Source organism: Eucyclogobius newberryi, unplaced genomic scaffold (assembly GCF_026437365.1).
Source record: "Eucyclogobius newberryi isolate DKJ021-1_F unplaced genomic scaffold, fEucNew1.0.hap1 SCAF_7, whole genome shotgun sequence".
In the NCBI taxonomy this organism is placed as follows: Eukaryota; Metazoa; Chordata; class Actinopteri; order Gobiiformes; family Gobiidae; genus Eucyclogobius; species Eucyclogobius newberryi.
The window spans coordinates 16254678-16276110 of NW_027316389.1; the positions used below are offsets into that span (position 1 = coordinate 16254678).

The 21433-nt window shown below is 45.5% G+C and overlaps 1 protein-coding gene across 1 annotated transcript in view; it reads left to right on the forward strand.

The window, feature by feature from the left end:
- The first annotated feature begins 503 nt into the window (after window positions 1-503).
- otud7a (OTU deubiquitinase 7A) overlaps window positions 504-21433 on the forward strand; it is a 57154-nt gene continuing 36224 nt past the window's right edge. Inside the window, exons 1-2 of the mRNA XM_072435243.1 lie at window positions 504-667; window positions 17872-17991. The gene's annotated coding sequence lies outside the window, so the exon portion shown is untranslated. The remainder of the gene's footprint in view (window positions 668-17871; window positions 17992-21433) is intronic.

Here is a 21433-nt window from a genome sequence, read left to right on the forward strand (position 1 = left end):
CGTCCCACTTTACCATGACAGCACCTCCTAAAATCTGACTAGGGACCAGCATGTGGATCAGAAGGAATACCTACTTCATTTAAAACAATAGGCCAAGCAAAAAAGTTACATGTTCAAAACCAGCCTTTCTCCCCCTAATCAAATTAAATCCAACCCTGGATAATTGGAAACACAAGATTCTACAAAGAAAAGGCCAAAACGGAAAGCAAAAGATCACGTTGTCTTCACAGGCAAACCAAAACAACACAAACTGCTACTTCAAACCAACAGGAATTTGGCAAATGGCAACACGTGAAAATGTGAGCGTGTTTTGTCTTGTCTTCTTGTTGTTTCGCGCTCACGTACACAGCGCCCTCTGGCGGCACCGTCGCGCAGTCGCGTCCGGTGCGCGCGCATGACGTCAGACGGCGGCGGAGGAGGCGGGCATCGGTTTCTGCTGCAGCGGAGAAATCTGACATGGGGCAGAGCAGCGCCAGGCGCACGGCCCCGAGAAGAATGAAGCTGAGCCCGGTCTGAAGCTTCACCCGGTGATGGGGGAATGAGCGGACGCGGTGCGGCGAGGACCGGACGCCTCATCTCTCCGTGCGCGCCGACACAGCGGCTCCTGCCCCGGAGGAGAGAGACACAATAGAGCGCTCCGCAGACAGGTGCACCTGCCTCTACGCAAGTACGTGCCCCGATGGATTCACATTATGATGATGAGCGACGAGCTTTCATGTTTAAGTCAAATCCAATAATGCCGTTATTATAAACGCGTGGGATTTACAGCGCGGCGCCGGTCCGTCCCGGGCTGTGGACGCGGCTGAGAGACATGATGTATGCTTAGTCACAGACCGCAGGAGCCACATTAGCCGGACAACGCGTCTGATAAGCGCTCCACAAAAAAAAGAGCAAATGACCCGCGCGAGACAGTGACGCGAAGTCTTTCTGCGATCGTCCGGAATAGGCCGTGATCATCACCTTGCGCGGAAAAAAACACACACACGTAACCGGGTTTTAATTGATGCACGGGTGTCACGTTGTGTTCATTTTGAGACACATTTTGGAACTAGCACAGCGCGCTCTAATTCTGCCCCGCGCGCGTTAGTGTGTGTGTGTGTGTGTGTGTGTGTGTTTGTGTGTGTGTGTGTGTGTGTGTGTGTGTTTGTGTGTGTGTGTGTGTGTTTGTGTGTGTGTGTGTGTGTGTGTGTGTGTGTTTGTGTGTGTGTGTGTGTGTTTGTGTGTGTGTGTGTGTGTTTGTGTGTGTGTGTGTGTGTTTGTGTGTGTGTGTGTGTGTGTGTGTGTGTGTGTCCGGGCTGGCCTCATTTATGAACCACACTACTGCCTCCCAGACGAGTGGACAAGGCCTCACTCTCCATCACTGTCCGTCCTGCACGGTGGACCAGTGTGGGACACGTTTGGCCTGTTCCCCTCATCATATTTGGGTGTTTGACTGTGGCTTTAAATCACGTTGGTAGCTCCATGTGTGTTATATATATATATATATATATATATATATATATATATATATATATATATATATATATATATATATATATATATATATATATATATATATATATATATATGTGTGTACACAAAGTAATCTCATGGTGTCTAAAAGCATCTCACTGCAGCCCACACAAGGATCCACAGTGGAGCTCAACAATGGGCCGTTGTCTTGTGTATTTACAGTGTTCCGTTATTGTGGTGTGCAGAGAGGAGACGTTACACCGGGGATCGGCCGTAGTGAACGGGATGTTACAGCAGATGTGACATTTGAGAGGCGCACGGGAGATGTCTTTACACTGACCGCGCGCGCCACTGACACTACCGGCACTGAACGCGCGGGGGGAGGACAGGATCCGCTGTCACTGTGGGGTGTTCTCTCTCCCCTCAGGTGGTTTTCGGGCTGCACGCGCATGGGGAATGGGTTTGTTGTTGGGTGCGCGGTGAGAAATGGCACCAGAGGTGGATAAAAGGGATGATGTTGCGGTTGTTGTTTTGGATTTACGGTAAATTTGAATATAGAGTGTGTCGTCTGTGGATGAAAGTATTGAAATGACATCCTTTTTGAGGTAAAACTCAACACATTTTTGCACATTCCTCCTAATATAATGTAAGGTTATGGAAATAAGTCACATGTAAGAGATTATGTCATACTTTCAAGTGGAATGTGCTATGGTTTGTTTAAAGAGGCCTATTATGATTCCTCTTTTACTCTTTAATATTTCTTATGATGTCATTCTTTATTTGCAGTGTTAAGAGCAATATAGATCAAATGTATTGTTATTCATATTATTATTTCCAATGCGATGAGAAGGGGACATCACGAGGAAAGTTACGTAAAGCACCCTTCAGACTGTATTTAATAATTTTAATCATGTTATTTGTAGTGAAAGAAACGTAAGTGGCAGTTGTTATAGTAACGGAATATAAACATTTGGACTTTCACCTCAGTAACGTGCAGAGGATGATGCAGTTTTGACAGAAATATCTCTCTTTTGGCCTGGAATCTGCTGCTGCTGTGGAAGTGGGAGATGGAGAGGCTGAGGTGGCTGTGGTTCTGCTGCTGTGGAAGTGGGAGATGGAGAGGCTGAGGTGGCTGTGGTTCTGCTGCTGTGGAAGTGGGAGATGGAGAGGCTGAGGTGGCTGTGGTTCTGCTGCTGTGGAAGTGGGAGATGGAGAGGCTGAGGTGGCTGTGGTTCTGCTGCTGCTGTGGAAGTGGGAGATGGAGAGGCTGAGGTGGCTGTGGTTCTGCTGCTGTGGAAGTGGGAGATGGAGAGGCTGAGGTGGCTGTGGTTCTGCTGCTGCTGTGGAAGTGGGAGATGGAGAGGCTGAGGTGGCTGTGGTTCTGCTGCTGTGGAAGTGGGAGATGGAGAGGCTGAGGTGGCTGTGGTTCTGCTGCTGCTGTGGAAGTGGGAGATGGAGAGGCTGAGGTGGCTGTGGTTCTGCTGCTGTGGAAGTGGGAGATGGAGAGGCTGAGGTGGCTGTGGTTCTGCTGCTGCTGTGGAAGTGGGAGATGGAGAGGCTGAGGTGGCTGTGGTTCTGCTGCTGCTGTGGAAGTGGGAGATGGAGAGGCTGAGGTGGCTGTGGTTCTGCTGCTGCTGTGGAAGTGGGAGATGGAGAGGCTGAGGTGTCTGTGGTTCTGCTGCCGTGGCGACGGTAGAGCGGAGGAGACTGTGAATTTGAGAGGAAAAGGGAAGCTGGCAGTGACTGTTGTGTAGCAGTGATTGTGTTGTACAGTAGTGATTGTGTTGTGTAGCAGTGACTGTGTTGTGCAGCGGTGACTGTGTTGTCTAGCAGTGATTGTGTTGTGTAGCAGTGATTGTGTAGTACAGAAGTGATTGTGTTGTGTAGCAGTGATTGTGTTGTGTAACAGTGATTGCGTAGCAGTGACTGTGTAGAACAACAGTAATTGTGTTGTGTAGCAGTGATTGTTTTGTTTAGCAGTGATTGTGTTGTGTAGCACAGTGATTGTGTTGTGTAGCAGTGATTGTGTAGTACAGAAGTGATTGTGTTGTGTAGCAGTGCTTGTGTTGTGTAACAGTGATTGTGTAGTACAGAAGTGATTGTGTTGTGTAGCAGTGCTTGTGTTGTGTAACAGTGATTGTGTAGTACAGAAGTGATTGTGTTGTGTAGCAGTGATTGTGTTGTGTAACAGTGATTGTGTAGTACAGAAGTGATTGTGTTGTGTAGCAGTGATTGTGTTGTGTAGCAGTGATTGTGTAGTACAGAAGTGATTGTGTTGTGTAGCATTGATTGTGTTGTGTAACAGTGATTGTGTAGCAGTGACTGTGTAGAACAACAGCGATTGCGCTGTGTAGCAGTAAATGTGTTGTGTAACAGTAACTCTGTTGTACAGCAGTGATTGTGTTGTGTAGCTGTGACTGTGTTGTGCAGCAGTGATTGTGTTGTGTAGCAGTGATTGTGTTGTGCAGCAGTGATTGTGTTGTGTAACAGTGATTGTGTTGTGTAGAATTGACTGTGTTGTGCAGCAGTGACTGTGTTGTGCAGCAGTGATTGTGTTGTGTAGCAGTGATTCTGTTGTGCAGCAGTGATTGTGTTGTGTAGCAGTGATTCTGTTGTGCAGCAGTGATTGTGTTGTGTAGCAGTGATTGTGTTGTGTAGCAGTGACTGTGTTGTGTAGCAGTGATTGTGTTGTGTAGCAGTGATTGTGTTGTGTAGCAGTTACTGTGTTGTGTAGCAGTGATTTTGTTGTGTAGCAGTGAATGTGTTGTGTAGCAGTGATTGTGTTGTGTAGCAGTTACTGTGTTGTGTAGCAGTGATTGTGTTGTGCAGCAGTGAATGTGTTGTGTAGCAGTGATTGTGCCACTTTGCTTTTATGTCCAGCTTTTCATGACGTCTTTATTCGTCTAAAGTTGTATACTTTATTATGTTTATTATTAGTTTACTTTGTTCACAGTTATTTTCAGACGTTACTCCAGAGATTAACACGTGTGTGAAACCTTTTGTAATTCACAAGAAGCAAAAGGAAACGCTCTATAACAGATGCTTTATTGTCAGAATTCATGTTTTCACCGAGAGTTACACTTTTAAACTTATTTTTAATGTGGAAGAGAAAATGTGCAACTGTGCGAGAGATTTAGCAAAACGTCTAAAGATAATACAGTAAAACATTAGAACACATTTTGAAGTATGATGCATTTTACTACAGATACAAATACCACAATAAACGATATTATTGAAACCACTTTATTCCACTGAAACGATAACTTAACTTTAGTCGCTGCCACAACAGAACAGCCGGTATTGTGCACACAGACCAGATATCATTCATAAAATATTCAGACGATATTCTGTCAATCAAACAGCAATGTGCTTAAATATGTCTTTAAACGTGTTAGTTGAGGTTTAATCATCAACAAATGTGAAATGTCTGTAAAATAAATCGCAAAAGTGCAGAACTATCATCTCATATCTTTATTCAGAAGTTTACAACGTCGCTATTTTTTTCATTTAAATTTTTAATCAGTTCTTTCTGTGACTTTTTCTTAGTAAAAACAATGTAATCAATATTCAGATTTAGCACATCTTCAAAACAACATTCATTATCTAAACTCTGAGCTATGGCCCACCTTTAACTGACAATTATAACTGATGCGAGACAGAATAATTAAAGATGACATCCATAATACTTGTACAAACCTGTTCAAGGATTGTTAAATCATATACCGTATTTTCCGCACTATAAGGCGCACTTAAAAGCCTTTAATTTTCTCAAGAAACGACAGTGCGCCTTATAATCCAGTGCGACCTATATATGGATTACCGGTAGTTCTGGTTGTGCTGACTGACCTTGAAGCCATTTTGTGTGGAACACGTTTTGTTTCGCTTAATGCGCTTTATGGTCCGGTGCGCCTTATAGTGTGGAAAATACGGTAAATTGTGCTTCCACTCACACTTTATCCGAGTTTTGAGTGTCCGCAGCCTCCGCAGTTCATCAGTTTCAGTCTCTGCCTCCCAATTGTGAAGCCGCAGATTTTCCTTTTCCAAATTTTGTATCGCCCTAGAAAGCATCAATGATAGGTCACTGTGTAATTGTGACTATTTTAAAAGCGAAAATCTGTAGTGAAAAAAAACATAAAAAAACAAAAAAAATATAAAACTAAAGTACCTTTTATTCAGATGTTTTTTAAACCATATTTTGTCATTCAGACGGTTTAGTTTCACAAAGCTGGTCACAAACCTGAGAAATAATAATGTGTTTAATGAGATTTTGCATAGTATCGGTAATAAGTCAAGTTTTTCAATTTAATTCTACACAATACATAATAACGGGGGACATGAACTGAGATCAAAGAAAAATGATAACAATAATAATAATACAAATGATGAGAATAATAATATTAATGGCACAATGTGATAAAACATAAATGAGGTTACGGCATAGTGAGTCCAACAGAAACATCCCATCTCGCCCAAGATATTTCCAATTTTTACCATTTCAAGTCAAGTCTGAAAGTATTTTTTTCCATATGTCTGTTATAATTTCAATACCGTTAATCGTCAGGAGGATTTGCGTCATCCATTTCCTTGTGATGGACATGTACTTTGCATGGCATTGGTCTATAACTTTTCACATCAGCGCACTTATATCCACGGCTGACTCAGAATGACAAGTCTCCGCAAACATCAGCTCAAACACGGAACAGCTTCTGGAACTGTCCAGGTTCACGTCGTTGCAAAAGGGTCTGACACACTCGGAATGTAAATAAATGATTGATAACACGCCCACAATGATAAGCATGCGGCCATTATATACATGTATGCGATCGTGATACGTGGATAAAGCGTGTAAAAACATTCTGCTTTTATGGATGACAAATATACATAAAATACTCCTGGAAAATGTTTTGTTGCAAAGGCCGATTCAGAGCTGCTTCAAAGGGCCGCGATTAGATTTGCAATTTGTGTTTGAATAATTGGATTCTGTTCAAAGTGCACATTTTAAACACGACCAGGAGAAGTAGAGTTTGAGAGAAGACTGAAATATGAGCTGCTAAACTGCTCGATTACGGCAAAAATTATATTCACAGTTTCTTTTTTGGCTTTTTGAACTCACAGCTGTTTCGAACAATTACTTTTATACTGCCAAAAAAAGTATATTGTATTAGTAAATCAGGTAAAATGGGACACTTCTTTGGTAATAGCGTCAGGAAATCTCTTTAAATCGACTCCACTTGCATTAATTTTATGTTTTCCATTTGTTTTAGGTCTTGTTGTCAGTTTAAATGATCCTTTTAAGTAATACGCCTAATATTTTTGAAACTGTCGCCTGAAAGTAATAAGAAGAATAAATTGGTTTTCATTTTCACATGTAAAAATACTTACTACTAAATAATACTGAATTCTCTCATTTGAGGCAGAACAATCAGATATCATTTGAAAATAAGCTAGTTCATTGTATTTTCATTTTTGTAACTGAATGGAGTAATATTTGAAATCATTATTATACATTTGATTAATTGCACAGCGCTATAGAATCCCATACATTTCAGAAAGTGTTTGTTGAGGTTTAAACTACAAAGTTTGCAGGTTTTATACATAATAAGACAGGATATTTTGCAAAGGGCTTTAGTAATTGCGGTCTTTGCCATGATTCAATTGTGATTCTTTGCGATAAATATAAACGTAGCCACAAAGTAACATCACTCCCAATCAAAAGAATAGAAGTAAATGTGAACTTCACCCTTCTGCGTTCATTACATAATCATAAACACACTGAATAATGAATGTAAAAGCTTTGAGCAGCATGTAAAGCGCATTTTCAGTGTAATCTCTGTCTCTTATTGTTGACTCAGATATAAAAGTAAGGCTCCAGACAGAAGTACGACTGGTGCAGGTTATTTTTTATACAGCATTTGTTCATCGGAAAGAGTATTTGGACAACTCTTTTTCCACCAGAACCGTGTTAAAGTAGTAATTCTACTGAGTTTTTGTACTGAAGTTTGGGAGAGAATGTAAGCATGAGGCTAGTTTTGGCTCATGGATTTGGCTGGACTTTAGAGAATGTAACTGTCTCTTAGTAACCAAAAACTGTTACTATTGGTTCTCAGAATTTTGGAGGGAAATCTTGCCCATTGCTCCTGCTCAAACCGGGTGTTCTCCTCCTGGGGCAGAGCGTGTGACCTAAAACTACACCGTGTCTGTGTCTGTGCCGTGCCTGTGTCTGTGTCTGTGTCTGTGCTGTGTCTGTGTCTGTGCTGTGTTATGTCTGTGCTATGTCTGTGCTGTGTCTGTGCTGTGTCTGTGTCTGTGCTGTGTCTGTGCTGTGTCTGTGTCTGTGCTGTGTCTGTGCCGTCCCTGTGTCTGTGCCGTGCCTGTGTCTGTGTCTTTGTTATGTCTGTGCTGTGTCTGTGCCGTGCCTGTGTCTGTGTTATGTCTGTGCTGTGTCTGTGTCTGTGCTGTGTCTGTGTCTGTGCTGTGTCTGTGTTGTGTCTGTGTCTGTGCTGTGTCTGTGCTGTGTTATGTCTGTGCTGTGTCTGTGTCTGTGCTGTGTCTGTGTTATGTCTGTGCTGTGTCTGTGTCTGTGCTGTGTCTGTGCTGTGTCTGTGTCTGTGCTGTGTCTGTGTCTGTGTTATGTCTGTGCTGTGTCTGTGTCTGTGCTGTGTTATGTCTGTGCTGTGTCTGTGCTGTGTTATGTCTGTGCTGTGTCTGTGCTGTGTCTGTGTCTGTGCCGTGCCTGTGATGTGTCTGTGCTGTATCTGTGTCTGTGCCGTGCCTGTGTCTGTGTCTGTGTCTGTGTCTGTGTCTGTGTCTGTGCTGTGTCTGTGTCTGTTCTGTGTCTGTGTTATGTCTGTGCTGTGTCTGTGCTGTGTCTGTGTTATGTCTGTGCTGTGTCTGTGCTGTGTCTGTGTCTGTGCTGTGTCTGTGTTGTGTCTGTGCTGTGTCTGTGCTGTGTCTGTGTCTGTGCTGTGTTATGTCTGTGCTGTGTCTGTGCTGTGTCTGTGTTATGTCTGTGCTGTGTCTGTGCTGTGTTATGTCTGTGCTATGTCTGTGCTGTGTCTGTGCTGTGTCTGTGTTATGTCTGTGCTGTGTCTGTGTTATGTCTGTGCTATGTCTGTGCTGTGTCTGTGTCTGTGCTGTGTCTGTGTTATGTCTGTGCTGTGTCTGTGTCTGTGCTGTGTCTGTGCTGTGTCTGTGCTGTGTCTGTGTCTGTGCTGTGTCTGTGTTATGTCTGTGCTGTGTCTGTGTCTGTGCTGTGTCTGTGCTGTGTCTGTGTCTGTGCTGTGTCTGTGTCTGTGTCTGTGTTATGTCTGTGCTGTGTCTGTGTCTGTGTCTGTGCTGTTATGTCTGTGCTGTGTCTGTGCTGTGTTATGTCTGTGCTGTGTCTGTGCTGTGTCTGTGTTATGTCTGTGCTGTGTCTGTGCTGTGTTATGTCTGTGCTGTGTCTGTGCTGTGTCTGTGCTGTGTCTGTGTCTGTGCTGTGTTATGTCTGTGCTATGTCTGTGCTATGTCTGTGCTGTGTCTGTGCTGTGTCTGTGCGGTGTTATGTCTGTGTTATGTCTGTGCTGTGTCTGTGCTGTGTCTGTGTTATGTCTGTGCTGTGTCTGTGTCTGTGCTGTGTCTGTGTTATGTCTGTGCTGTGTCTGTGTCTGTGCTGTGTCTGTGCTGTGTCTGTGCTGTGTCTGTGCTGTGTCTGTGCTGTGTCTGTGTTATGTCTGTGCTATGTCTGTGCTGTGTCTGTGCTGTGTCTGTGTTATGTCTGTGCTGTGGCTGTGTCTGTGTCTGTGCTGTGTCTGTGCTGTGTCTGTGTCTGTGCTGTGGCTGTGTCTGTGCTGTGTCTGTGTTATGTCTGTGCTGTGTCTGTGCTGTGTTATGTCTGTGCTGTGTCTGTGCTGTGTTATGTCTGTGCTGTGTCTGTGCTGTGTCTGTGTCTGTGCCGTGCCTGTGATGTGTCTGTGCTGTATCTGTGTCTGTGTCTGTGTCTGTGCCGTGCCTGTGTCTGTGTCTGTGCTGTGTCTGTGTCTGTTCTGTGTCTGTGTTATGTCTGTGCTGTGTCTGTGTCTGTGCTGTGTCTGTGCTGTGTCTGTGTCTGTGCTGTGTCTGTGTTATGTCTGTGCTGTGTCGTGTCTGTGCTGTGTCTGTGTTGTGTCTGTGTCTGTGTCTGTGTCTGTGTCTGTGCTGTGTCTGTGTTATGTCTGTGCTGTGTCTGTGTCTGTGCTGTGTTATGTCTGTGCTGAGTCTGTGTTATGTCTGTGCTGTGTCTGTGCTGTGTTATGTCTGTGCTATGTCTGTGCTGTGTCTGTGTTATGTCTGTGCTGTGTCTGTGTTATGTCTGTGCTATGTCTGTGCTGTGTCTGTGCTGTGTCTGTGTTATGTCTGTGCTGTGTCTGTGCTGTGTCTGTGTCTGTGTCTGTGCTGTGTCTGTGCTGTGTCTGTGTTGTGTCTGTGCTGTGGCTGTGTCTGTGTCTCTGCTGTGTCTGTGCTGTGTCTGTGTCTGTGCTGTGTTATGTCTGTGTTATGTCTGTGCTGTGTCTGTGCTGTGTTATGTCTGTGCTGTGTTATGTCTGTGCTGTGTCTGTGCTGTGTCTGTGTTATGTCTGTGCTGTGTCTGTGTTATGTCTGTGCTGTGTCTGTGCTGTGTCTGTGTTATGTCTGTGCTGTGTCTGTGCTGTGTCTGTGTTGTGTCTGTGTCTGTGCTGTGTCTGTGCTGTGTTATGTCTGTGCTGTGTCTGTGCTGTGTCTGTGTTATGTCTGTGCTGTGTCTGTGCTGTGTTATGTCTGTGCTGTGTCTGTGCGGTGTCTGTGCTGTGTCTGTGTCTGTGCTGTGTTATGTCTGTGCTATGTCTGTGCTATGTCTGTGCTGTGTCTGTGCTGTATCTGTGTTATGTCTGTGCTGTGTCTGTGCTGTGTCTGTGCGGTGTTATGTCTGTGTTATGTCTGTGCTGTGTCTGTGCTGTGTCTGTGCTGTGTCTGTGTTATGTCTGTGCTATGTCTGTGCTGTGTCTGTGTCTGTGTTATGTCTGTGCTGTGTCTGTGCTGTGTCTGTGCTGTGTCTGTGTTATGTCTGTGCGGTGTCTGTGCTGTGTCTGTGTCTGTGCTGTGGCTGTGTCTGTGTCTGTGCTGTGTTATGTCTGTGTTATGTCTGTGCTGTGTCTGTGCTGTGTTATGTCTGTGCTGTGTTATGTCTGCGTTGTGTCTGTGCTGTGTCTGTGCTGTGTCTGTGTCTGTGCTGTGGCTGTGTCTGTGCTGTGTCTGTGCTGTGGCTGTGTCTGTGTCTGTGCTGTGGCTGTGTCTGTGTCTGTGTCTATGCTGTGTTATGTCTGTGTTATGTCTGTGCTGTGTCTGTGCTGTGTTATGTCTGTGCTGTGTCTGTGCTGTGTCTGTGCTGTGTCGGTGCTGTGTCTGTGTTATGTCTGTGTTATGTCTGTGCTGTGTCTGTGTTATGTCTGTGTTATGTCTGTGCTGTGTCTGTGCTGTGTCTGTGCTATGTCTGTGCTGTGTCTGTGTTATGTCTGTGCTGTGTCTGTGCTGTGTCTGTGCTGTGTCTGTGTTATGTCTGTGCTGTGTCTGTGTTATGTCTGTGCTGTGTCTGTGCTGTGTCTGTGTTATGTCTGTGCTGTGTCTGTGCTGTGTTATGTCTGTGCTATGTCTGTGCTGTGTCTGTGCTGTGTCTGTGTTATGTCTGTGCTGTGTCTGTGTTATGTCTGTGCTGTGTCTGTGCTGTGTCTGTGTCTGTGCTGTGTTATGTCTGTGCTGTGTCTGTGCTGTGTTATGTCTGTGCTGTGTCTGTGCTGTGTCTGTGTCTGTGCCGTGCCTGTGATGTGTCTGTGCTGTATCTGTGTCTGTGTCTGTGCCGTGCCTGTGTCTGTGTCTGTGTCTGTGCTGTGTCTGTGTCTGTTCTGTGTCTGTGTTATGTCTGTGCTGTGTCTGTGCTGTGTCTGTGTTATGTCTGTGCTGTGTCTGTGCTGTGTCTGTGTCTGTGCTGTGTCTGTGTTGTGTCTGTGCTGTGTCTGTGCTGTGTCTGTGTCTGTGCTGTGTTATGTCTGTGCTGTGTCTGTGCTGTGTCTGTGTTATGTCTGTGCTGTGTCTGTGCTGTGTTATGTCTGTGCTATGTCTGTGCTGTGTCTGTGCTGTGTCTGTGTTATGTCTGTGCTGTGTCTGTGTTATGTCTGTGCTATGTCTGTGCTGTGTCTGTGTCTGTGCTGTGTCTGTGTTATGTCTGTGCTCTGTCTGTGTCTGTGCTGTGTCTGTGCTGTGTCTGTGCTGTGTCTGTGTCTGTGCTGTGTCTGTGTTATGTCTGTGCTGTGTCTGTGTCTGTGCTGTGTCTGTGCTGTGTCTGTGTCTGTGCTGTGTCTGTGTCTGTGTTATGTCTGTGCTGTGTCTGTGTCTGTGCTGTGTTATGTCTGTGCTGTGTCTGTGCTGTGTTATGTCTGTGCTGTGTCTGTGCTGTGTCTGTGTCTGTGCCGTGCCTGTGATGTGTCTGTGCTGTATCTGTGTCTGTGTCTGTGCCGTGCCTGTGTCTGTGTCTGTGTCTGTGCTGTGTCTGTGTCTGTTCTGTGTCTGTGTTATGTCTGTGCTGTGTCTGTGCTGTGTCTGTGTTATGTCTGTGCTGTGTCTGTGCTGTGTCTGTGTCTGTGCTGTGTCTGTGTTGTGTCTGTGCTGTGTCTGTGCTGTGTCTGTGTCTGTGCTGTGTTATGTCTGTGCTGTGTCTGTGCTGTGTCTGTGTTATGTCTGTGCTGTGTCTGTGCTGTGTTATGTCTGTGCTATGTCTGTGCTGTGTCTGTGCTGTGTCTGTGTTATGTCTGTGCTGTGTCTGTGTTATGTCTGTGCTATGTCTGTGCTGTGTCTGTGTTATGTCTGTGCTGTGTCTGTGTCTGTGCTGTGTCTGTGCTGTGTCTGTGCTGTGTCTGTGTCTGTGCTGTGTCTGTGCTCTGGCTGTGTCTGTGTCTGTGCTGTGTCTGTGCTGTGTCTGTGTCTGTGTCTGTGCTGTGTTATGTCTGTGTTGTCTGTGCTGTGTCTGTGCTGTTTTATGTCTGTGCTGTGTTATGTCTGTGCTGTGTCTGTGCTGTGTCTGTGCTGTGTCTGTGTTATGTCTGTGCTGTGTCTGTGCTGTGTCTGTGTTATGTCTGTGCTGTGTCTGTGCTGTGTTATGTCTGTGCTGTGTCTGTGCTGTGTCTGTGTTATGTCTGTGCTGTGTCTGTGCTGTGTTATGTCTGTGCTGTGTCTGTGCTGTGTTATGTCTGTGCTGTGTCTGTGCTGTGTCTGTGCTGTGTCTGTGTCTGTGCTGTGTTATGTCTGTGCTATGTCTGTGCTATGTCTGTGCTGTGTCTGTGCTGTGTCTGTGCGGTGTTATGTCTGTGTTATGTCTGTGCTGTGTCTGTGCTGTGTCTGTGTTATGTCTGTGCTGTGTCTGTGTCTGTGCTGTGTTATGTCTCTGCTGTGTCTGTGTCTGTGCTGTGTCTGTGCTATGTCTGTGCTGTGTCTGTGTTATGTCTGTGCTGTGTCTGTGCTGTGTCTGTGCTGTGTCTGTGTTATGTCTGTGCTGTGTCTGTGTTATGTCTGTGCTGTGTCTGTGCTGTGTCTGTGTTATGTCTGTGCTGTGTCTGTGCTGTGTTATGTCTGTGCTATGTCTGTGCTGTGTCTGTGCTGTGTCTGTGTTATGTCTGTGCTGTGTCTGTGTTATGTCTGTGCTGTGTCTGTGCTGTGTCTGTGTCTGTGCTGTGTTATGTCTGTGCTGTGTCTGTGCTGTGTTATGTCTGTGCTGTGTCTGTGCTGTGTCTGTGTCTGTGCCGTGCCTGTGATGTGTCTGTGCTGTGTCTGTGTCTGTTCTGTGTCTGTGTTATGTCTGTGCTGTGTCTGTGTCTGTGCTGTGTCTGTGCTGTGTCTGTGCTGTGTCTGTGTTATGTCTGTGCTGTGTCGTGTCTGTGCTGTGTCTGTGTTGTGTCTGTGTCTGTGTCTGTGTCTGTGCTGTGTCTGTGCTGTGTCTGTGTTATGTCTGTGCTGTGTCTGTGCTGTGTTATGTCTGTGCTGTGTCTGTGTTATGTCTGTGCTGTGTCTGTGCTGTGTTATGTCTGTGCTATGTCTGTGCTGTGTCTGTGTTATGTCTGTGCTGTGTCTGTGTTATGTCTGTGCTATGTCTGTGCTGTGTCTGTGCTGTGTCTGTGTTATGTCTGTGCTGTGTCTGTGCTGTGTCTGTGTCTGCGCTGTGTCTGTGCTGTGTCTGTGTTGTGTCTGTGCTGTGGCTGTGTCTGTGTCTCTGCTGTGTCTGTGCTGTGTCTGTGTCTGTGCTGTGTTATGTCTGTGTTATGTCTGTGCTGTGTCTGTGCTGTGTTATGTCTGTGCTGTGTTATGTCTGTGCTGTGTCTGTGCTGTGTCTGTGTTATGTCTGTGTTATGTCTGTGCTGTGTCTGTGTTATGTCTGTGCTGTGTCTGTGCTGTGTCTGTGTTATGTCTGTGCTGTGTCTGTGCTGTGTCTGTGTTGTGTCTGTGTCTGTGCTGTGTTATGTCTGTGCTGTGTCTGTGCTGTGTCTGTGTTATGTCTGTGCTGTGTCTGTGCTGTGTTATGTCTGTGCTGTGTCTGTGCGGTGTCTGTGCTGTGTCTGTGTCTGTGCTGTGTTATGTCTGTGCTATGTCTGTGCTATGTCTGTGCTGTGTCTGTGCTGTATCTGTGTTATGTCTGTGCTGTGTCTGTGCTGTGTCTGTGCGGTGTTATGTCTGTGTTATGTCTGTGCTGTGTCTGTGCTGTGTCTGTGCTGTGTCTGTGTTATGTCTGTGCTATGTCTGTGCTGTGTCTGTGTTATGTCTGTGCTGTGTCTGTGTCTGTGTCTGTGTCTGTGCTGTGGCTGTGTCTGTGTCTGTGCTGTGTTATGTCTGTGTTATGTCTGTGCTGTGTCTGTGCTGTGTTATGTCTGTGCTGTGTTATGTCTGCGTTGTGTCTGTGCTGTGTCTGTGCTGTGTCTGTGTCTGTGCTGTGGCTGTGTCTGTGCTGTGTCTGTGCTGTGGCTGTGTCTGTGTCTGTGTCTGTGCTGTGGCTGTGTCTGTGTCTGTGTCTATTCTGTGTTATGTCTGTGTTATGTCTGTGCTGTGTCTGTGCTGTGTTATGTCTGTGCTGTGTCTGTGCTGTGTCTGTGCTGTGTCGGTGCTGTGTCTGTGTTATGTCTGTGTTATGTCTGTGCTGTGTCTGTGCTGTGTCTGTGTCTGTGCCGTGCCTGTGATGTGTCTGTGCTGTGTCTGTGTCTGTTCTGTGTCTGTGTTATGTCTGTGCTGTGTCTGTGTCTGTGCTGTGTCTGTGCTGTGTCTGTGCTGTGTCTGTGTTATGTCTGTGCTGTGTCGTGTCTGTGCTGTGTCTGTGTTGTGTCTGTGTCTGTGTCTGTGCTGTGTCTGTGCTGTGTCTGTGTTATGTCTGTGCTGTGTCTGTGCTGTGTTATGTCTGTGCTGTGTCTGTGTTATGTCTGTGCTGTGTCTGTGCTGTGTTATGTCTGTGCTATGTCTGTGCTGTGTCTGTGTTATGTCTGTGCTGTGTCTGTGTTATGTCTGTGCTATGTCTGTGCTGTGTCTGTGCTGTGTCTGTGTTATGTCTGTGCTGTGTCTGTGCTGTGTCTGTGTCTGCGCTGTGTCTGTGCTGTGTCTGTGTTGTGTCTGTGCTGTGGCTGTGTCTGTGTCTCTGCTGTGTCTGTGCTGTGTCTGTGTCTGTGCTGTGTTATGTCTGTGTTATGTCTGTGCTGTGTCTGTGCTGTGTTATGTCTGTGCTGTGTTATGTCTGTGCTGTGTCTGTGCTGTGTCTGTGTTATGTCTGTGTTATGTCTGTGCTGTGTCTGTGTTATGTCTGTGCTGTGTCTGTGCTGTGTCTGTGTTATGTCTGTGCTGTGTCTGTGCTGTGTCTGTGTTGTGTCTGTGTCTGTGCTGTGTTATGTCTGTGCTGTGTCTGTGCTGTGTCTGTGTTATGTCTGTGCTGTGTCTGTGCTGTGTTATGTCTGTGCTGTGTCTGTGCGGTGTCTGTGCTGTGTCTGTGTCTGTGCTGTGTTATGTCTGTGCTATGTCTGTGCTATGTCTGTGCTGTGTCTGTGCTGTATCTGTGTTATGTCTGTGCTGTGTCTGTGCTGTGTCTGTGCGGTGTTATGTCTGTGTTATGTCTGTGCTGTGTCTGTGCTGTGTCTGTGCTGTGTCTGTGTTATGTCTGTGCTATGTCTGTGCTGTGTCTGTGTTATGTCTGTGCTGTGTCTGTGTCTGTGTCTGTGTCTGTGCTGTGGCTGTGTCTGTGTCTGTGCTGTGTTATGTCTGTGTTATGTCTGTGCTGTGTCTGTGCTGTGTTATGTCTGTGCTGTGTTATGTCTGCGTTGTGTCTGTGCTGTGTCTGTGCTGTGTCTGTGTCTGTGCTGTGGCTGTGTCTGTGCTGTGTCTGTGCTGTGGCTGTGTCTGTGTCTGTGTCTGTGCTGTGGCTGTGTCTGTGTCTGTGTCTATGCTGTGTTATGTCTGTGTTATGTCTGTGCTGTGTCTGTGCTGTGTTATGTCTGTGCTGTGTCTGTGCTGTGTCTGTGCTGTGTCGGTGCTGTGTCTGTGTTATGTCTGTGTTATGTCTGTGCTGTGTCTGTGTTATGTCTGTGTTATGTCTGTGCTGTGTCTGTGCTGTGTCTGTGCTATGTCTGTGCTGTGTCTGTGTTATGTCTGTGCTGTGTCTGTGCTGTGTCTGTGTTATGTCTGTGCTGTGTCTGTGTTATGTCTGTGCTGTGTCTGTGCTGTGTCTGTGTTATGTCTGTGCTGTGTCTGTGCTGTGTCTGTGTTATGTCTGTGCTGTGTCTGTGTTATGTCTGTGCTGTGTCAGTGTTATGTCTGTGCTGTGTCTGTGTTATGTCTGTGCTGTGTCTGTGCTGTGTCTGTGCTGTGTCTGTGTTATGTCTGTGCTGTGTCTGTGTTATGTCTGTGCTGTGTCTGTGCTGTGTCTGTGTTATGTCTGTGCTGTGTCTGTGCTGTGTCTGTGTTATGTCTGTGCTGTGTCTGTGCTGTGTCTGTGTTATGTCTGTGCTGTGTCTGTGTTATGTCTGTGCTGTGTCTGTGTTATGTCTGTGCTGTGTCTGTGCTGTGTCTGTGTTATGTCTGTGCTGTGTCTGTGTTATGTCTGTGCTGTGTCTGTGCTGTGTCTGTGTTATGTCTGTGCTGTGTCTGTGCTGTGTCTGTGTCTGTGTTATGTCTGTGCTGTGTCTGTGTTATGTCTGTGTCTGTGTTATGTCTGTGCTGTGTCTGTGTTATGTCTGTGCTGTGTCTGTGTTATGTCTGTGCTGTGTCTGTGCTGTATCAGCCTTTGGGACGGCTCTGGGAGGACCCCCTCAGCTGCCTCTGCTGCTCTCTCTCTCAGGGGAATAACAGAATGAATGTGTGCAGCGCAGGCCTTCCTTCTGCTCCACAAACCTTTTCTCTGCTTATGAAACCCACAACACAAAACTACATCGTTTACCTTTTTTTTTCATTCCCAACACACATCCAGCTGCTCTTCCTAAAATGTACGGAAACGGTTTTACTCTTGAGGCTCTTCTTCTTAATCTTCTCCAGCATCTTCTTCTTTTTCGAATTAAGAAATGGCCGGGCAAACGTCAGTACTGTACTTTCCGGATTATAAGTGGCACCAGCCAAACAAATGCATAACAGTATAGAAAAAACATGTATAAGTCGCGCTGGAGTATAAATCAAATGGGGAAATTTGATAAAATCCAAGACCAAGAACAGACATTTCATCTTGAAATGCAATTTAAAATAATAACAGATTAGAGAACATGGTGAATAGGTGTATGTATGCTAACGCTAACACCTTCAGCTACATGAGGCACAGACAGAACTGTGGTAAGTGTCTGGTATGTTAACGTAACATATTAACAGTTATTCAGATAACTATAGCATAAAGAACATGCTAACAAGTTTACCAAAGCATCAGTTTTACCCCAAATCACTAAATCCATTGAATTCTTCTTCCTCTGTGTCACTTCTAAACAACTCCACAAACTCCAGAGGAAGAGGAAGTGCAGATTCTTCTTCTGCGTCGCTAAGAGCCTAGAGCGCCCTCTTGTGGTTGCCAGTGTCAAAATAATCAACATGTGAAATGCGGTTGCCGGTGTGAAAATAACAAATAATATCACATATAAGTCGCTCCGGAGTATAAGTCTCACCCCGGCCGAACTATGAAACGACTTATAGTCCGGAAAATACAGTATTCATTTAAAACCAGCCTCTTCAGTCCAGTGTCTGCTATATTTGTATTCTCAGTCGTGCTTTTCATAATCAAATCTATTCTTTCTTCCTCTCTTTATGGATTGCCCCTCTCATCTCTTTTTCATTACGTTTAAATGTGGCAAAGGTTTGACATCAGACTCACTACACACCTCTTCCTCTCCTCCTTCTCGAGAGTCATTTGTTTGTGTCGGTGTGTTCCAGGGTTTCTCCGGCGCCCGCGGTGGTCCCGTCTCCAGAAGCCATGGACTAGTCCCGCACTGGTCCGGACAGCGCTGTGGTCTTCAGATGGCCTCTCAACAACTCTCACGTCAAACACTGAAAGTAGGTTTGAGAAACGCGCATTGACGGTACGAACCCCTGTCACGATTGCCATGACGTCGGCATAATCCTTCAATATTGGATCGAAAGAACTGTATTTATGCGCTCAATATTTATAATTTGTGCATTTTCTTTGCACTTATAGAAATCTTTTAAAAATGACAAGGTTTGAGCTGTAGAATGTTGATTAAGTCACTTTTATAGCCTATTTTAGAAGGCAACTAAGTGTTTTATTATGTTCTATTCATTTATTTATTTATTCATTTAATTATTTATTTATTTATTTATTTATTTATTGCTGCTCTTTTTCTTTTTTTTTAATCAACACTAAACGTTTAAATATTATTATTATTATATCAAAGACATTTTCTGTTGCACTTCATAATGTGTGATCGCGACATGTCTAATTGTACAATAAATGTGTTGTGCTGTGAAAAGTGGAAACGTTTTGATAGTTTTAACGTATAAGTGTTGTTTTAGCAGGTTTTATTTTCTCAGAATTACGTGGCCGGTTGGCAGCTGTCGGCCTGTCGTCGACTAAAGGCGCGGCCCGGGCAGTGATTCATTGACTAAAAGGGAGCGTCCAGTCCAGTCACTACCAAAACTCCAGTGTGCTTCCTCCTTTCCGCTGTTGTGTATAAATCCTTACAATCTTAATAAAATAATGCGCTCATTAATAACAAAATGTGGTCGACTAAGACTCCGACTGATTAATCAACGAAAGAACTGCAGCACTTTTGGCAACTTGCATCAATTAGTGCGATGGAGTTATTGAAGTTTTAAAAGCAAATGACAATAAAACACAAGCGAGTCATTCAGGTATAATCTATAATCTAGTGCTGAACATTTCTGCTTTTTAATAGCTTAATGTAAACTGTCAAAACTAGAACTAATCTAGAAATACGTTTTGCCTATAATTCACCAGTGCATTTTAATGTACAAGATGAAGATAGAAGAGTTTTCATTTTAACCAAGCTCATGCTCAGTGGCAATTATTGAATTATTATTATTATTTACCGTATTTTCCGGACTATAAGTTTTCATAGTTTTGGCCGGTGTGCGACTTATACTTATATTTATATTTATACTTATATACTTATACTCCGGAGCGACTTATATGTGATATTATTTGTTATTTTTACACTTGCAACCGCATTTCATACTCCAGTGCAACTTATATATGTTGTTTTTCTTCACTATTATGCATTTTTTGGCTGGTGCAACTTATACTTATACTTATTGTCCGGAAAACACGGGTATCTTAATTAGGACAGTGCGTATCAATCAATGTGTCAGCAGCAGCTTCAACTTAAATACATTTAAATTATTGTATATATATTATGCCAGAGTTAGCACAGGTTTCACCCATGTTCTGAGGCAGGTAAAATCATTAAACAACTGATACAGAACTGGACATTACGAGACATTAAACCTTCAGACAACGGACACGAGGCTATTTACGATAAAGAAAAATCACAGGCTTCTTTCAGGTGCCCAAAATGTGCATTAAGTCAAGGTTTAGTCAATGAAAGCAAAGAGGAGCTGTTGTTTTTGTGAGAGTGGACGGGCTGTTCTCAGCGTGACCTGGGCTCATGCTGACGGTTTGAAGGCTGAACCTGTGGGTGCTGTTTCCCCTCTGACAATGCGCTGAGCCGCGGCGTCTCCCACTCCAGCCTCCAGTGGAACGAGACACGCGCATGAGCTCATTCATTCCCCGGGCCGGAGGAGGCGCGGCTCAAACGTGCTGTTGTTCGCCGCACGACAAGGCATCGCTTGTGATGGGTAAAGGTTAAAGTCACAGCGTTCGGCCTGATGTAAACTCAACGCCACTTCAGTTGTTGTTTTGGTCTGGGTCCTGCTAGACGTTGGTGCTTAAAAACACACATATTTATCATTTCTGTTCATTTTATGTTAAATACCTCATGTAAGTTTCATCATAATTTACTCATTACTACATTTTCTAGGACTTTTGGGATTTTATTTGTGAAAAATATCAGCATTTATGGTGTCTTTTTGCCTATGGCTGTTGTCCTTTTGTCGTCTTGTTGATTAATCGTTTGATGGGATTCTTTTTGACGATTTTTTAAAAATCATTTTTTTATTAAGATCATATGTATTTATTAGGACCGCAGCAGAAAAGAGAAAACATTGAGTGTGTTAGCAGAAGATTTTCTGGACAGTTTCATCTGCCTTTTCACAGATGAAGATGCTGAAACTTCTTGTGTAACATTTAACACTTTACGAAGTTTTTGCCAGTAGCGTCACACCACACCCCCTTTTAGTCGATAAATCAATGCAAAGGTCTTTTGTCGACCAATAATTTCATTCTTCATTCTCCAGCCCTATTTTTCCTTTGAACATGATGCACAGAGCCTGATGCACAGAGCCTGATGCACAGAGCCTGATGCACAGAGCCTGATGCACAGAGCGGGATGCACAGAGCGGGATGCACAGAGCGGGATGCACAGAGCCTGATGCACAGAGCCTGATGCACAGAGCCTGATGCACAGAGCCTGATGCACAGAGCCTGATGCACAGAGCCTGATGCACAGAGCGGGATGCACAGAGCCTGATGCACAGAGCGGGATGCACAGAGCCTGATGCACAGAGCCTGATGCACAGAGCGGGATGCACAGAGCGGGATGCACAGAGCCTGATGCACAGAGCCTGATGCACAGAGCCTGATGCACAGAGCCTGATGCACAGAGCCTGATGCACAGAGGGGGATGCACAGAGCCTGATGCACAGAGCCTGATGCACAGAGCCTGATGCACAGAGCGGGATGCACAGAGCCTGATGCACAGAGCGGGATGCACAGAGCCTGATGCACAGAGGGGGATGCACAGAGCCTGATGCACAGAGCCTGATGCACAGAGCCTGATGCACAGAGCCTGATGCACAGAGCGGGATGCACAGAGCGGGATGCACAGAGCCTGATGCACAGAGCGGGATGCACAGAGCGGGATGCACAGAGCCTGATGCACAGAGCCTGATGCACAGAGCGGGATGCACAGAGCCTGATGCACAGAGCGGGATGCACAGAGCGGGATGCACAGAGCCTGATGCACAGAGCCTGATGCACAGAGCGGGATGCACAGAGCCTGATGCACAGAGCCTGATGCACAGAGCCTGATGCACAGAGTGGGATGCACAGAGCCTGATGCACAGAGGGGGATGCACAGAGGGGGATGCACAGAGCCTGATGCACAGAGCCTGATGCACAGAGCCTGATGCACAGAGCCTGATGCACAGAGCGGGATGCACAGAGCCTGATGCACAGAGCCTGATGCACAGAGCCTGATGCACAGAGTGGGATGCACAGAGCCTGATGCACAGAGGGGGATGCACAGAGGGGGATGCACAGAGCCTGATGCACAGAGCCTGATGCACAGAGCCTGATGCACAGAGCCTGATGCACAGAGCGGGATGCACAGAGCCTGATGCA